This window comes from Equus asinus, chromosome 2 (assembly GCF_041296235.1).
Source record: "Equus asinus isolate D_3611 breed Donkey chromosome 2, EquAss-T2T_v2, whole genome shotgun sequence".
NCBI classification, from domain to species: Eukaryota; Metazoa; Chordata; class Mammalia; order Perissodactyla; family Equidae; genus Equus; species Equus asinus.
Window position 1 is genome coordinate 133,286,118 of NC_091791.1, and position 16,649 is coordinate 133,302,766.

The 16,649-nt window shown below is 52.0% G+C and overlaps 1 protein-coding gene across 12 annotated transcripts in view; it reads left to right on the plus strand.

The window, feature by feature from the left end:
• The first annotated feature begins 764 nt into the window (after positions 1–764).
• MEGF11 (multiple EGF like domains 11) overlaps positions 765–16,649 on the plus strand; it is a 337,396-nt gene continuing 321,511 nt past the window's right edge. For 8 of the 12 annotated variants that reach the window (XR_011498732.1, XM_070499526.1, XM_070499538.1 and 5 more), the window contains exon 1: positions 767–994. The gene's annotated coding sequence lies outside the window, so the exon portion shown is untranslated. Of the gene's footprint in view, positions 995–16,649 lie in introns of all 12 variants that reach the window. The other 4 variants (XM_044764680.2, XM_070499554.1, XM_070499522.1 and 1 more) reach the window with 3 other exon arrangements.

Below are 16,649 nucleotides of genomic sequence, written 5' to 3' on the forward strand. Positions count from 1 at the left end.
CCGAGAGGATGAAGGAGCGAATCTGCCTCTGGCCCCCTCGCATTTTGTGCTGCGGGGAGCAGTGGTGGTCCAGGCCCTGCCTCTGGGGCAGACCTCGGCAAGGCAAATCCCTCGCTCTCTTCTCTCTGGACCTCAGTTTCCTCGTCTTACCAGGCGTGGCTCTGCCCGGCTTGCCCAGGGGCCTGACATTCCGAGTTCTTTGCCTTCTTGCCCTTTCCCCAGGCTCAGATGGTTTCTCAAGCCCTTGTGTGTAGTCCCAGACTCCAGCCCTGGCCCTTCCCTCTCTGTCCTCAGCCTGTTACCAGCACGGCCCGGGGGCTTCCCTGGCCCCTAAGAAACCCGCATCCGGAGCGGAGAGAAGGAGGCGGCACGCAGACCACTCTGACCCACCCGGAGGGAGAGGGAGAGTAGGGATGAGAAAGGAGAGTAGAGACGGAAAAGGTTAAAAGGGGGAGAAAATAGCAAAGAGAGACAGAGAGGGGTTAGAGGCAGAAAGGACTGATCGCAGGGAAGCGAGAAAAAGAACGAAAGGGGAGGTAGGGAGGTGGGAAAAGATGCTGGAAAGGGTTGAATCAGAGAAAAATGAACCCAAAGGAAAGCTGGAGAGAGAGACTGAAAGATAGGAAAAAGAGCGAGCGAGCGAGCCGAGCGAGAGAGCAGGGTCTGAAAAGACCGAAGAGGGAGAAAGAAAAAAAGGGGGTGGGGGGAGAACAGAGCGAGGGAGCCGCGAGCAGGGAGGAGGGAGGAGGGGAGGGACGGAGGGACGGAGGGAGGGACCGAGGGACGAAGCGGGTGGGGGCTGGCTCGGCAGCAGCCGCCGCGGCTCCAGCCGCCCGCCGGCTCGCTCACTCGCTCGCGGTGTCCGCCGCCCGCCGCCCGGCTCCGGGCTGCCCGCGGCTCCGGCTCCTGGCCCGGCGCTCCGGCGCGGCTCCGGCTCCGGAGGAACAGGACCGCGCGACTGGCCGGCCGAGCCCAGGGCCGGCCGCGGAAGCAGGTAGGTGGCGGGGCGGGGACAGCGAGGACGCGGAGCCTCGGAGCGCTGGGGGCACAGGGGGACAGGGGTCGGGGGTTCTGGCGGCGGTGAGGGGGCTTTGCAGCCCCGGGACTAACTTTCCACCCGCTCGGTGGATCCCCGCTTCCCTGCCCGGGTCCGGGCTGCGGAAGCCGAGTTGGGCGCGGGGAGGAGGTGAATGCCGAGGGTTAGGAGAACGCCAGGGGGTCCGGGCAGGACGTGGGGCGCCCCGGCGTGGTCGGGTGCGGGCCCTCTGGCCGCAGTCGGGACGCAACGCCCGCGGCGGGGAAGACCCGAGCGCAGCAGCGCGGCGTGGTTGTCCCGGGGAGGGCGCCCGCCCACCCCTCGCAGTCTGGGGACTCCCACCTGCCAGCCGCTCCGAACCGCCCCGGGTGCGCCGGCTGCACGCAATGCAACGGGCGCCCTCCCTGCAGGGGTCGGGGCGCAGAGCCTGCGGGGCGCGGCCATGTCCCCCGCCATGGCCAGCCGAGCGCCTAGCTGCCGCCAAGCCCCAGCCGGTGTCATGCGCGCTTTTGCTTTTTGGAAGCGCGAAACCTAACATATACCCCCTTCATTTCTTTTTCATACTGTCGCCCCGACTCACTTCGGGGAAGTCCGGGACAGCCCTGTGGGTCGATTCCCCGGACGTCTCTCCTACCCTCGGCGGCGACCTCTGCTCACGAAGTTAAAAGAAAAGCGAGTCACTCCCAGTGCGCGCCTGGAGCGCGGTCCCGAAGTTCCCAACTTCTCGCTGGCCACGGCCGGTGGTGTTGGAGGTGGGGAAGCGGGTGGTCGTTGTGGCTCCTTGGAGCCGCAGAGCGCAGCCGCCTTCCACCTGGACTTGCTTTCTTTTCCCAATTTATTAGAAAAAAACGCGACTTAAAAATATGCAAAATCGTTCCTCTCCGGCGTCAAGGTCTGTGAGTGGGATGGAGCCAGCACCCGAGAGGAACCTGGGAGCGCGGAGCCTCGGCTTGACCATTCCCGGAGCCCCCGAGCCCTGGCTGCTTTCTCCCGGACCTGGACTCCTGGGCTCCATCCTACGGCAGCCGCTTCTTGGGATTCGTCTCCAGCTAGCCCGTGCTGCGAGGCTGGTCTGACTCTCTCCCGCGTGGTCGTGTTCTCTAGAAAAATATTTCAAAGTGGCTCCGCTTCAGGGTCTCGCACTCCGTCCCCCCAGGAGGGCATAGAGCAGAGCTTCCGGCAGGTTGGAGGAGGCCTTTGGCTGGTTTGGGCTCCCGGCCATCTCAGCTCGCTCTGGCAAGGGTACTCGTGCCCGGGTATCTGCGCCCTCCCGCGCTCTGCCGCGGCAGCAGGGGTGGATGGCCGGGGCTGTTGGAGCCTGCCGGGCGCGGGTCCGCTCGCTCCCGGAGTCCCCGAGGCTGGATTCGCCTCCCAGGGCGGCTTCCTCGCAGCTCGCGACCCAGCCTCGCAGCCCTCTTTGTTGGAGTGCTGTTGGAGAGGGACTCTGGAAAGGTTTAGAGCAGCATTAGTGGGACCGAGAGCTGGGGGCTTGGCGGAGAGGGTCCCAAGGCCGACTGGCTATTGTCCCCTGCAGGTTTGGCCCGGTTCCTGGAGGGCATTGAGCCGACCACCCTGAGCACACCATCCTCAGCTCCTTTGGCAGGTTTTCTGTGGTGCCCACCACACACGGGATCTCGATGCTGGTATTATTTAAGCTGCTAGCAATTCAAGGTCCACGACTGCAGTGTCCAACTCTTCCTCCCATCTCACAGATCAGCAAACCGAGGCCCAGAGAAGAGTGAAAGGACTCGCTTAGAGCTGGTTAATAGGGAGGAAGGGAACGTCAGCCAGGTCTCCAGACTCCTAGTTCGGGGCCTTTTCTGGTATCTACGCTGATGGTATCAATTTCTTATCACAGGCCCAGCATTGCAGTCAGGCCACAGCGTGCCCTGGGCGGCTTGATGTGTGTGAGGTTAGAGGAAAGGGACTGTCTGGATTCTCTTGTTAGATGCTGGGCTGTGATCATCTGCCAGGATAAGTCACTTTGGTGGCAGTTTGTGGCATACATATCCTGTGCCTGCACTGAAGTCTTGGGGTAAAAGGAGCCCTTCCAACCCCAAAAGGTGCAATCCACGGGGAAAGAGCAGCCATTGCTTCCTAGCCCGGGACTTGAGTATAGACTTTCTCAGGTGAAGCCGATTAGGGAAGGGGCAGGATGAGGGACCGCCTCGGGAGAAGGGAGGATGGAATTGAGTCTTGGGTAGCTTTATAGTTGAGGGAGGAGGATTGTGGGGCACAAGCCTTGAGTACTAAGAGAGGCAGGAAAGCTCTTGACTTGTTAAGTGTCTGGTCAAAGGACGACAGAGTCAGGGCCGAAGAGAATTTGGCCTTTGAGTGAGAAGCGCTGGGGCAGTTGAGTTGAATCTTGTCTCATTCAACAAGACCCAGCTGCTCAGAGCTCCAGCTCAGCGCTCGGCCCGAGGTCTTCCAGTTCTAGAGCTGGGGCGAGCAATTGGCTGGGAAGTCAGCACCCCATGAGCTCCCTCTGGGAAATATTCAGGCTTTTGCTTCTCCTTTCGCTCTTTCTCATTGTTCCCTGGGGTTTCTAGTAGTTCCTTTGCCCGTTCCCAACCATAACTTTTAGCATTTAGAGACTTGAGAGTTTTGGACCTACTAGGGGCAGGGCATTTACTGTGCTGGGAATCTCGAGTCACCAAATGGTTCCTTAGCTCCTACTTTGTGCCAGGCACTGGCCTGGGCCTTGGGGACAGGCAGAGTCCCATACCTTATGATGCTGACATTCTAGGCTTCCGTCCTCCATAGGCTTAAAGTCCAGTTGTAGAATGGAGGCAAATACACAAAAGATGTCTGAAGACGTGCTGAAATAGGACAGTGTGACAAAGAGAATCCCGTCAAAGCTCTGGATGATAAGGCTTGAAGCTGTTGGCTATGAGTTTTGGAGAGTCTGTGGCTTCCATGACCCAGCTCCTGGTTGCCAAAGGTAACCCAGAGACAGCTGCATTGATGACCTTAGCTATGGCATTGGAAAACTGCTCTGCAGAGCTTCTACCAGTCAGAGTACTGCTGGAGGGAGCAGGTGAGTGTTGGCCACCGTGAGCTTGCTAGGTATCCATAGAGACTGGTGCCAGGTAACCATGTGCCTCTTAAATTCCAGCATCCACAGATACTTGGTGAACTCTGTAGCCCCATTGTACAGAAGGGTAAATGGAGCCCGGACTCTGCAGACTAGGAGAGCTATGCAGAAAGGAGCCCAGGCCCTACAGAGTCCAGGTATCCCTGACCTCTGATTCAACTTAAAATGATGCTGTCTCCTTCCTATTCTGTAGACCACTGGTTCTCGGACTTCAGTGTGGAAGGCTTGTTTAAACAGATTGCTGGGCTCCACCCCCGAGGTTTCTGATTCAGTGGGTCTGGAGTGGGCCTAGTAATTTGAATTTCTAACAAGTTCGCAAGTGACGCTCACGCTCTTGGTCCTGGGACCACACTTAGAGAACCACTGTGGCAGAACAAGTGGCTCTACAAGTGATTTCCTTGAGATGATGCGATGGGGAGCCTGGAGCAAAGGCTGTGATTTAGCTGCAGGAACTCCCAGAATTTGCTTAGGTTCAGTCCCCTCTCCCTTACCCCCAGGAGGCCATGGAATTAAAAGAATATTTTATCTTCATCAGCACACACACACAGAGAATACATTGTGGTATAATTAGGGAACAAATAGGTGTCGTGTGTTGGATGAGGACTCTATGCCCTGTGGCTCCGTGGGGGTTTATTATGGCAGTGTTATAATGGAAAAGGTGTCATCCACTCGGACAGCCCCTCATGAAACTTTCATGGCCTGGGCGGTCATTGTCCAAAAAGGCATGTCTTCTTCGTTTAAAAGGAAGAAAGTCAGAGAGATGGCTTTTCCTGCTAATGGGACTATCTGTGCTTCATCTGACAGTAACTATGCAATGTGTTCTTAGGGGAGAGAGAAAAAATCGAACAGCCAGTGTGAACAGAGAGGGTTGGAGGAAGTCCACATCCCAGGTTTACAGATCGGTTTGGTGAACGTTTCAAAATGTTTTGAAACTGTCTGTGTGTCTGTTTCACCTGCATTTTTGGGGTGAAGCTGTGTCTCAGCAGGACGGAGGGAGAGTTTGTGTTTGACTTAGCTGGTTGGGTAAATGGAACAACACACTTTATCCCCCATGTGTTAATTAGACCCAAAAGAAAAGAACTATAAAAGAGTTGTTCTCCTAAATGCTGGTATTTTTCATCTGGATTCTATTTATTGATTATTTTACGGTTGAGAAGGAGCAAAAAATCTATGTTTTTATAGCAAATAAAGCTGGCTGCAGTAATTATGCAGGCTCAACATGTCTGTTCTGGAGCAGGAAGTTGGAATTCAGCCTGACTCTCAAACATTTGGGTGAGATCTAATTGAGAAAGACATTTCAAAGAACAAATATTTAGGAATGCAGAGTTTCGCTGATGGTCCCTCTGGGCCAAGCACAAGTACCCTGCTTTTAACTTGATCCTCAGAGGTGGGGGGAGGCGATGGGGAAGGAGCTGGTCAGTAAGTTGAGACCACAGTCAAAACGTGAGGCTGAAACTTAGAGATAATCAGAGAAGCTTAGTAAAGGGAAAAAAGATGCCTTTGGGGAATATATCCCCTGTAACTCGTGAGCAAAGGGAAAATTGATTAATCAAATATAGATTGAACACGTATTGAATGCTCAGTCTTGGAATAGGCACAATGAAATAAGGCACCGGGACTTTTACTTGTTATATATCTCCCATAATGCTTGGTTTAGGTATCTACGGTGACAAAAGCCTTTGACTGGAGTGGGTATTAGTCAGGGCTGCAAGCAGCAGAAAACTTGAACTCAACTGGCTGAAATAATAAGCAACTTTGTATCTTTCATGACAAGAAATGTGGGTTGTGTCTGTCCCAAGCTTGGTTCTTTCATTTTTTCAACAGCATCATCAGAGATCCCAGTTTTTTTCATCTTTTTTTGTTCTCAAGGTCACAAGATGGCTGCAACAGTTCCAGGTATTACACCCTTACAATAAAGTGCCGAGGCAGAAAAGACAAGAGGGGAGCCTTTCCTAGAACCCCTCAGCATACTTTCCCTTGTGTCTCTTTGGCTGGAATTGTGAATCACCCGTCCATGCGTAAACCAGCCTTAGGCAAGGGAAGGAGACCATCATAATTGACTAGTTGGATCTCGGAGATGCTTTTGGAAAGAAGAAAGGAGCAACTAACAGGGCCTGCTAGCGTTTAAGACCTGGGTTTGAATTCTCTTTCTAGTCCTTTTTAACCCTGTGACCCTGGGCAAAGTATTTCACGTCTTTGTGCCTCAGTTTACTCATCTATGCAATGGACATTTATTGGGAAGATATATCTGAATTAACCCAATACTTATACTTGATTGGTATATGAGAAATGGAAGATTGATCTCCTACGTCAAAGAATTATAATCTAGTGCAGGAGACGTGTGAGGACTAGAGCATGTAGAGTACCAAAGAGTCAATGGACAGAACCAGAGAATAAATAAATAATTATGATTGGCAGACCGCCCATGGTAGGAGGAGCATGACATCAGTGGGAGCCACAGTAGTCAGGGCCGGCTTCCTGGAGGAGCTGGTTCCTAGTGCATACTGGAACTCCAGCAGTTAGTTACAGATGAGTTATGTGCTGCTGCTGCCCGACTTGCTTCCTCTTGCTTTTCTTTTCTCAGTGGTGAAATGGGACTGTTAGGCCAAGATGAGCGCTTATCTCTACAGTCAGACCATTTTTGACAGTCCAAATATAGCCAGTTGTGGTTCTGTGAGGCAGGTCCCAGTGGCTTCCTTGCCAGTCTTGGATTCCTGGCTTTCATTCCTGGATGACCCATCAATTTTCGCCTCTCAAACTACATTTCAGTTGCTGATTAGATATTATTATTATTTGGATGTCTGGCTGCCATTGTACAATCTATATGCCTGAAATGAAATTGAATGTCTTCCCGTCTCTCAAGCCATCTGCCCTTCTGGATCCTTCACTTTTTGTTGTTGGCAGCACCATCTTCCCAGATGCTTGGGCTCAAAACTTTAGCAACACTTTTGACGCCCACCTCCTTCCTCTATTTCCAATCTTCAAGCACCAGCTTTCTTTTGTCTTCATTGGGTTTCTTTGATATGAGTCCTCCTTTCTGACATGAGACATCCCCTTTGTTTGGGTTCTTCCCACCTCAAGCTGGGCGATGGCACTAGCCTCTGGCTCTGATCTCCCATCCACAGGGGCATAGTGCATGGGGTCATGGGGACGTGTATCTCTAGGAGCAGTCTCTTGGGCTCTGCAAATAGGATGGTCTGTAACTCTGGTGCAGAGGTGGCAATGAGTCTGGAATCTGGGGCTGCAGACACATGATGCTGCTTGGGTGCCGTTTCCCAGCCTCTCATCTCTCCCTCCTTCAAGTCATCCTAAAACAACATTTTTATCTACTGGTTTCCTTACATTTTTTTCCATACTACTCACTGGATGAAGCCCAGACTCCTCAAATAGACCTTCGAAAGCCTCCACGACCTGCCACGCCCTGTCTCCCCATCCCTACCTGCCAGAACTCACCGCCACAGCAGACTCTGCTTCAAGTTCTGCCCTTCTCTGTGTTTAAGCCAAATGGCCCTTCCCTTCAATTCCAGTGTCAGAGCTGCATCCTCATTAGACCTTCCCTGACCACCGGAGCCCACAGTGATCTCGAAGCATCGATCTTTCCTTCCCCTGAACTTCTGTAGCAATTATTGCCTACACCACAAATTCGGGACTGAATAGTATGCTGCTGGGGTCATTGTTCAGCGTTTCGTTGGAATGCTTCTTATCTTCCCAATCGGATGTTAAGGGCATGGAGGTCCGAGATGGGGTGGATCCTTCTTTGTATCCAGCGTTGTGGCCACCAAGCACATGGCCCTTCAGTGAGTATTTATTGAATTTATAAATCACAGGAATAGGGGAAATAAGGTTATTTACCTGAAAAGTCAGTTAATCTTCACCCTTTTTTCCTTAACCTCAATTTGGGGAAGGGACTAAATTTGATGAATGCTTGCTCTGTGCTGAGCCCTACTTTAGGGGATTTTTAGGGACTGTTTTAACTCAGCCTTGTCACAACCTTGCAAAGTCGGGATTATTGTCGTCATTTTACAGACGAGGAAGTGGAGGCTGGGCGAGGCGAAGTGGCTTGCCAAGCTCACTGGGCCAGCAGGAGTCAGAGTGCGGGGCAAGGTCAAGTTCTTTCCTCTCCATTTCATACATCTTCTTGAGGTCCTTCCGACCCTGTGGCTGCCCTCTTCTCTCAGTCTTCCTTTCCCCATTTGCTGTGTCCCCTGCCTCCTTCTGTCTCCTGTCTCTGCTGAGACTCAGGCTGTCTTTTGTCCCAAGAATGTGTGTGTTTGGGGGCTTTTTAAAGTCCAATGTTTACCGTGACTCTTTCCTGAGGACTTTGCCTCCCGTCAGGTTGTGGCTCGTATTGATCACTCACCTTTTTACCTTGACTACTTTCCTGCCTCCCTCAAGCCTGGACCAGAGATTCCTTTTAGAGCATAAAACATTCTGCTAGTGGAATCAAGCTGAGTCTGAGCCAGGTTTTCTGGACTCCTCTGCCCTTCCTTGTCCTCCATCCGACACTTCGTATCCTTCCACCCTCACTGCCACCACTCCTGTTCTGTGTCTCAGGGGTCTTACCTGTGGAAGGAAGACACTGCTGACTTATCAACAGGAAGGTGGTCTGTTGGAGGTCTCTGCCACCTCTAGGAGCTATGACTGGCGTTCTTCCATGCTCTATGGAATTCTTTTTTCCTCTCAATCATTCATTCATTCGTTCTATAAATATACAACATTGGCCACATGCTCAGTATAGCAGGGGACAAAACAAAGCCCTTGCCTTCATGGGGCTTGCATTGAAGTGAGGGGAGACAGGTGGTAAGAACAAACACATTATGTAATATATTTTGTGATTGTTACAATGAAGAAAAATATCAAAGTAAAGGGGTATATATGGTGATAGGAGGCTGCTGTTTTACACAATGTGGTCAGGGAAGGCCTCTCTGATGGCGACATTTGAGCAGAGACTGAGAGGAAAGATGCCATGTGGATATCTGGGGGTAGAGGGCATTGAGCAGAGGGAAGAGTAAGTGCAAAGGCCCTGAGGTGAGAACTCCCTGGTAATTCTGAGGATTAGCAAGAAGGTGGCGGTGGAGAGGGGGAGGGGAGCTTGGTAGGAGGTGAGGGCTGCTCACCTTCAGCCTCTTCACTGTCTCAGAAACACTGTTGCCCTTATCATAGCTGTTGCCACTGGCTGAAATGGCCACTTCCCTCCACTTAGCCAGGTCCCACTCCACCTTCACAGCTCAGCCCTGGTCTCCCACCTTCTAGGGGGCTGCCATCTCTGCCATTTCTCGTTGATCTACCTCTCCTTTTAGTTCCTACAACTCTCTCCTGTCCACTACACGCCTGAGCCCTTGATTACTTACTGGCTGGTTTCCCTTCATCTGCCCGTGTAGGTCTCACCTCCCTATCAAACCAGCTCCTCAAAACTGGTTTATTCCCCCTCCCCAGGACTCAGCACCTAGCTGGGCTCAGTGTCTACCCGTTGGTGATGCTGGTGTCAGAGACGGGAAAGAGGGGGGCTCTGCAGAGATCTGTGGCTGGAACCTTCTTCACACTATGCCCACTGTCCCTTCACATTGGAAGGAAATCTTTTCTTCCGGGCATTCTTGGAGCACTTTGAGCTGGAAGCCTCTGCTTGGAGCTGGGAGAGGAATCCACCTTTCCCCAGGACCTGGGTCGAGTTTTTTCTCTAACGGGAGAGGAAGAGGAGCTGGGATGCACAGAAAGCCACTTCTTTATTAGGCGTTATTCTCAGTCAAAGAGGAATAGGATGGTTCAGGAGCAAAGGAGGAAGGAATTCACCCAAGATTCCGGAGACCTCCCTGCTGTTCAAGGTAGGAATCCTGAGTGGGGAGGTTGACCTGTGAATGACCTTGGACAAGTCACTTAACCTTCGCCTATTACGCTTTCTTCTCAGCCAAACCTCTCCTCTCTCCATCCATTGTAGAACAATAATCCTGATTTTTAGGGACCCTTGTTCCTCCGCAGGTTGGTCTCTGCATTAATTTTTAGGGCAATGGTTTTAAAACTGGAGAAATGTACAGCTGGTTCCATTTTAAAGGCAGGGGGCAGCTTCCCACAGACCTCCAATATTGTCTTCAATTATTAATGTAATAATATTTAGATATATATAAACACAAGAGTAGGCATAAACACCTTATGCTTTTAACTCTTCCACAAGCTTAAACTCTAAACAAGTTTATAAATTAAAATGCAAACTACAAAGCCAATCCCTTTCAGATTAACACGATTAACCTGATAGATGCTGCTGTGGCCCTCGGACTCCATCAGCCCTTGCTATGCCGTCGTGATTTTGGCCCCGTGGAGCTTTTTGGCTGCTTCCTCCACCACGTGCCCCGTGGTGACTCAACCGTCTCGCTACTTTTTTAAGTTGGAACGACTGTGCAACCTTTGCTCCTACAGCCTGCGAAGGCGTCATTTGGCCAGCACTCAGCACAAAAGCATTTGTGTGCTAGGCTGCCGCTTTTCCCTCATTAGCCCAAACAATTAAAGGAGCTCTGTTTAATTCTCGTGCAACAACAGACCCTGACGCAGAGCTGGACTTGAGACTGGGTGTCACTGCTTGGTCCCTGGGATGAAACACAACACTGGTTCTTACCGAGGCTCCGGAACTCCGGCTTGAGAACAACTGTTGCGCTCCCTGAAACGGCGCCCCCGGTGGTCTGAAAGAGTTAACGCCAGAACCGCTGTGAATTATTCTGCAATTATAATAATAGAAACCGTGTTTTGAACCTTTGTTGTGCACCATGAGCTCGAGAGGTGGGTGGAATAGTATTAGCCCCACTGGACAGAGGAGAAGGTTGAGACTCAGAGGGGTTGGCCAGTCAAGGTCCCATCGGTGATGGGCAGCATCTGGATTCCACCCGGGCTGTGTGACTCACAGCTGGGGAACTTCCCACTAGGCTCCAGGACGCTTTGAGTTATCAGAGTACAAGGACTTGAGAGTAATTCGGGGCCTCTAGATTCTCCCATGGACTCAGAGCTTTCTGGAGCCGTTAAGATGTTATCTGGTGCAGAAAAGAGGAGTGAAGCCAGTAGAGAGCAGGATAGAACTTAATAATGGTCCTCAGATCCTCCGGAGGCTTCAGATGGCAGCAGGGGGAATGGAGCCTCCCGTGAGGGCGCGGAAGCAGTGGGTGCTGTTACCCTGAGAGAGAGGCAGGTGCGATACCTCAACGAGGACGACCTTACAGGGCTTTACACTTCAGCAAGCATTTTTTTGGTGCAAGTATTTTCAAGTTTGTGTGTTTTTTTTTTAATTTTATTTTTAATATGCCACAACTAGAAGGACCTGCAACTAAGATATACAACTATGTACCAGGGGGAATTTGGGGAGATAAAGCAGAAAAAAAATTTTTTTATTTTTATTGTAGTAAAATACACATAACATGAAATTTACCTCTTTACCATTTTAAGCATACAGTTCGGTGGTATTAAATGCAGTCATAAGGTGGTGTGACCATCACCGTAATGCTCTAGTGTCTGTTTTACAACAACTTTGCAAAACAAGGTATTGTCCTCAGAGACAGGGGCTCAAGTGACTTGCTTAAAGTCATACCCCAAACCTGGTACTTGCCTCTCAATGGTGACCTTGAGTGACAGTGGCAGGCTTGGCTTCCCAGGGGCTTGTCTGGGGCCCCGTGAGGCGGTCCGGCTTCCTGAGGTACAGGCTCAGTGGGCTGACCCCGGAAGGGCTGTCCTGGTTCATTCTTCGGGTCAGCGTAGGGGTGACTTGCTCCTGTGTATCTAGGACCCACCTCTCCTTGGAGCAAAAATGATTTAAAACCCGCTCCTTCCCCTGCCTGACCTGCCTGGTTTATCATCCGAGCTTAGAATAAATACAATAATGAAAAACACCCCGAAACTTTTTTATCCTGCAGTGGATGAGCAACGATCTACATATGCAAATAAATGGCATGCCAGTCTCCATGAATATTAATTTGGAAAGAGAGTCTGCGGCCCTCAAATACACTGAAAACTAACAATTTGGCATTTCGCAACTCCTGCAGCCTGCTCCCAGAATCACAGCCTTATCAAACGTAAGGGTCCCCTGCTCCCAGCTGACCTCCAGGTTCCCAGGGGGATGTAGAGTGTCTCAGGGGGGCAAGCCAGAGCCCTGGGGCCACTGGGTGAGCCTGACCCTGGGGCTGTGGCTGGCCTTGCCCTTTCCTGGTGGGGCCCCAGGCCTTCGCTCCTCTAGGTCCTGACATAAGCACGGAGTCCCCGAGGCTGGGGCAGTGCTGGGGAACACTGGAGGGCAACCATCAGCCTCAGGCTCTTGTGCTGCCAGGGAGATGGAGGGGCCTCAGGACTCAGCTTGTCTTGGCTCTCACAGGCAAATGAGGAAACTGAGACCCTAGGATGGTAGGTGACTTGGCCAAGGTGACACAGTGAATTAATGGCAGGAAGCGAGAAATCTTACTCGTGTGTTGCCCTGAAAAGCACATTTCTTTTTGAGTGTGTGTGTGGGAAGGGGTGGGCATGGTGGCATTTAAGGTGCATATGCTTTCGGGGAGTCATTCTTCCAGTGTGAACATTCACCCAGAGGCAGGCAGTGACTGAAAAACTTGCCTTGTATCCCATGCGAGTTGAAAGAAATGATTTCCTTCCTCCCCCAGGAGGTTTCGGAGTAAGATTTTACATAGGCCAGAATTCACGGGAGGTCGCAGCACAGAGCTCTCCCCAGCTGAGTGATGGAAGGGTGGGACAGAGATGGGCGGGGGGGGGGGGGGGGGGGGTCCCTGAGGAAGCCAGAAGGGACTAATGACTGGCTGGGGAGGGCCATGAAGGGGAAGAGTAAGAACCAACGGTGATTTCTGTGTCCCACTGTACGAGGAAGGCTCCCCGGTGGGAGGGGGCTGTTGCCACCTTGTGGTACCACCTGAAGTTGGGTCCTGTGGCTTACTGGGTCAGCTTAAGCCTATTGCTTCACCTTTGGGCCTCTTTTCCCTTGTCAGTAAATATTGGGATAATCACCCCACTTCTCACTGTCACTTCATGAAGATTAAATGAGGATTTAAAGTTCCTGCTTCGTGTGTGGTACAAAATGGGTATTCAGTACATCTTGAGTTTGTTCTTTTCCAGACAGGTTTATCTGACTGGCTGCACTGGGTCAGCGTGGCTAGGTGTGCATCTGTGTCTGTGTTTCCGTGTGGGTCTGTGTTGGTGTGTTTCTGTGTGCGTTTGTGTGTGTATGTGTCTGCTTTCACCCGTGTGTGTTTTTGAGTGTGCAGTGGAGCGGGTGGGTGTGGCTGTGCGTCTTTGTGTTTGTGAGAGGCTGTGTGTCAGAGTTTCCATGACTGTTTGTGCGTGTTTCTCTGGGGGTGTGTGTACTTTAATGTGTGTCCACGTGGTGACAGTGGTTGTGTGAGTGTGCATGTGTGTGTATGTAGTGCAGGGCTGGTGTGACCGGAAGATCTCCGTGGGGCTGGGAAGGCTCGAGGTGCACAGAGAGCCCTGGACCTGGGGTGCTTTCTAAGGTGCTCCCACCCAAAACACTCCCCAGTCGCTGACCCAGGTCCCCGGGCCCTCCCTAATTGCCCTCTGTCGCTTTCCTCTGCCTCTAGGGTGCTGGGCCTCAGCCACGCATACCGCCCCCCACCCCACCCCGATCCATTTGCATTCGCGTTTGCATATCGCATGCATATCATTTGCATTGTCTACCTAGACTCTGCTTTGAGTTCTGCAGTTTTCATGGTAAATGTAGTTGCTCTTCTTGAAGGTCATTATATTAAGAATTGCTGCTTTTTGTTTTATTCTTTCTGGTCCAGAACTCCGTTTCAGAAGTGATGGGCTGGGGGCCGATGGAAGCCCCAGAAACCTGTTTTTCCCTCCGTGGAGCAGAGGGACTGGTTCAGTGGGTGGAGGCCCTGGGACCCTGGGAGGAGCAGCTCGCGGGAGAAGACTTTCTCATTCCACGGGTGGTTGCTTCTGAGAGTCAACTATGTCAGCCAGGGACAAATACAGTCCAACTGGTGCTGTCGCCAGCTTCTCCAGCTCCCACGGACTCCCCCCTGCGGGGAGGAAAAGGAAGGGCCACCCTGGATGCTTCAGCACCTCTGTCCCTGCCCCTGGCTGGGGAGGGACTGTGAGGCCAGGCCTGGCCTGTGGGAAACCAAGGAGCAAAAGATGTCTTTTCTTTTGAAACACCTAATGTATAATTAATGATATTTCTAATGCCACAGAAAATACCAACCCAAAAAACTTCCCCAGGAGGGCTGTGCTCCCGAAGTATCTTCCTTACGGGCTACCACTGCGCTCCGTGTTTCCTCTTCAGATAATGGGTTTGAGTCCTCGTTGCATGGTCTCTGACAAATTGCTTAACCTGTCTGAGCACCCATTTTCTCATCTGTAAAAGGGGGAATAATAATACTACTTAACGCTAATAATAGTACATAGGGTTGTTGTGAAGATTAAGTGAACAATGCAGGTAAAGGGCTTAGCTTAGTACCTGGAACATAGCAAAGACCCAGTACGTGTGAGCATCGCCAGTCCTCACAGGCTCCATTAGAAAACAGGGGTTCCAGAGCCAGCCCTGATGGCCTAGTGGTTAAAGTTCAGCACTCACCACTTCAGTGGCCCGGGTTCACTTCCTGGTCGTGGAACCACACCACCCATCTGTCAGTAGCCATGCTGTGGAGGCATCCCACATAGGAGAACTAGATTGACTTACAGCTAGGATATACAACCATGCACTGGGGCTTTGAGGAAGAAAAAAAAAGAGGAAGATTGGCGACAGATGTTAGCTCAGGGCAAATCTTTCCCTGGAAAAAAAGAACGAAAAGAAAACAGAGATTCCATATTATGTCTTTTACACTCTAGTATAAATTGCTCATCAGACGCTCCTGGGACTAGCAACAGGCCACACTGGAATCCCCTCAGTGCCTTTCAAGAAGTCAAGTCCCCAGGGAACTTGGGCTGCTTTCTCCTCCCCATGGGTGGAAGGAGCTGCAGAGGCAGCTCGGGAACAGGAGATCCTTTGTGTCTCCAAGGATTCAGGTCCCCACTCTCCCCCAACAAAGGGTCGGCAGTATCTCATTTCCTTCTCAAAGTCAAGTAATTCATCTTCTCTTGTGTGTCTTTACTCCGAGCAAGGCCCCCCAGGCATCAAGGCCATCCATGGCTGAGTGGATCTTGGCTTCCCCAGAAAACAGAGCTTCAGGCAAAACTTGGTGCTTTACTGGGGGTAGGGGTGCAGCCTCAGGCAAGGAGAGTGTGAGGGAAGGGGAAAGGAGGCACGGAAGGAGGAAAAGCACGTGCTGGCTCGCCGTGGCTTCATCAGGAAGGAAAGCTGCTGTGTAGGCGTGAGGGATGTCTGCGGTGGAGCGGCGAACCCGCTGTGACTCAGAACAGTTGCTGAGAAGGGGGAGAGCTCACCTGCCACCACCTTGGTGTCTCACTGGTCTAAGTTTTCCCCGTGGGACATTAACTACCTTGCACTTCTGGGTCATGTCACCGGGTCCCCTGGGCAGCCACTGGAGAAGTCAAATCCGTGCCCTGGGTCATGACAGCTCAGCTGAGTCCAGGAGCGGGGAGAACAGCCAGCACCTCTGTACGGGCAGGGGAAGGGACCTGGGACTGGAGCTGCTGCGCCTGCTGTGGTGGGTGCAGAGGAGGCCGTGCCCCAGCCCCGCCCTCACCCCAGGGGAGGTGGAGATGAAATCACGCAGTGGAGGCGGCCTGGCTCTCCCTCTGGGAGGCAGGTGGGGTGGAGCAAATCTGGGAAGGCACCTAGATAGGGTCTGATTCAGCCCCCTTTAGTCAATTAATTAATCAACAATTGGGATCAGGTGCTGGAGTCTGGCCCTTGCCCTGCAGGCAGTGTGGAGCCATCAGCATTCCTGAGCAGGTGAGAGACCCGCTCAGCACTCAGCAGTGACAGGGTCTGTTGTCTGCTCAGGCTGCCATCACACAGTACCATAGACTGGGGGGCTTAAACGACAGAAATTCATTTTCTCACAGTCCTGGAGGCTGGAAGTCTGAAATCAAGCTCTCTTCCTGGCTTGCTGTGTGCTCACATGGCCTCCTGTCCTCCACAGGTGCTCGCTCCGACCTGGTGGCTTTTTTTTTTTTCAAAGATTTTATTTTTCCGTTTTTTTCTCCCAAAGCCCCCCCAGTATGTAGTTGTGTATTTTTAGTTGTGGGTCCCTCTAGTTGTGGCATGTGGGATGCTGCCTCTGCATGGCCTGATGAGCGGTGCCATGTGCGCACCCAGGATTCGAACTGGCGAAACCCTAGGCCACCAAAGCAGAGCGTGTGAACTTAACCACTCGGCCACAGGGTGACCCCTGATGGCTTTTGTTATAAGGACAATAATCCTATCGGATCAGGGCCCCACCCTTATGACTTCATTTAACCTTAATTACTTCCATATACAACCACACTGGGGGTTAGGGGTTCAACACAGGAATTTTGGGGGAACACGGACAGGGCTTTGGAGAGGGTCTGTTTTCAGTCTGCTTGTCTTTGCCGCAAGCGGTCAGACAGGAGCTGTTCCAGAAGCCCTGGCAT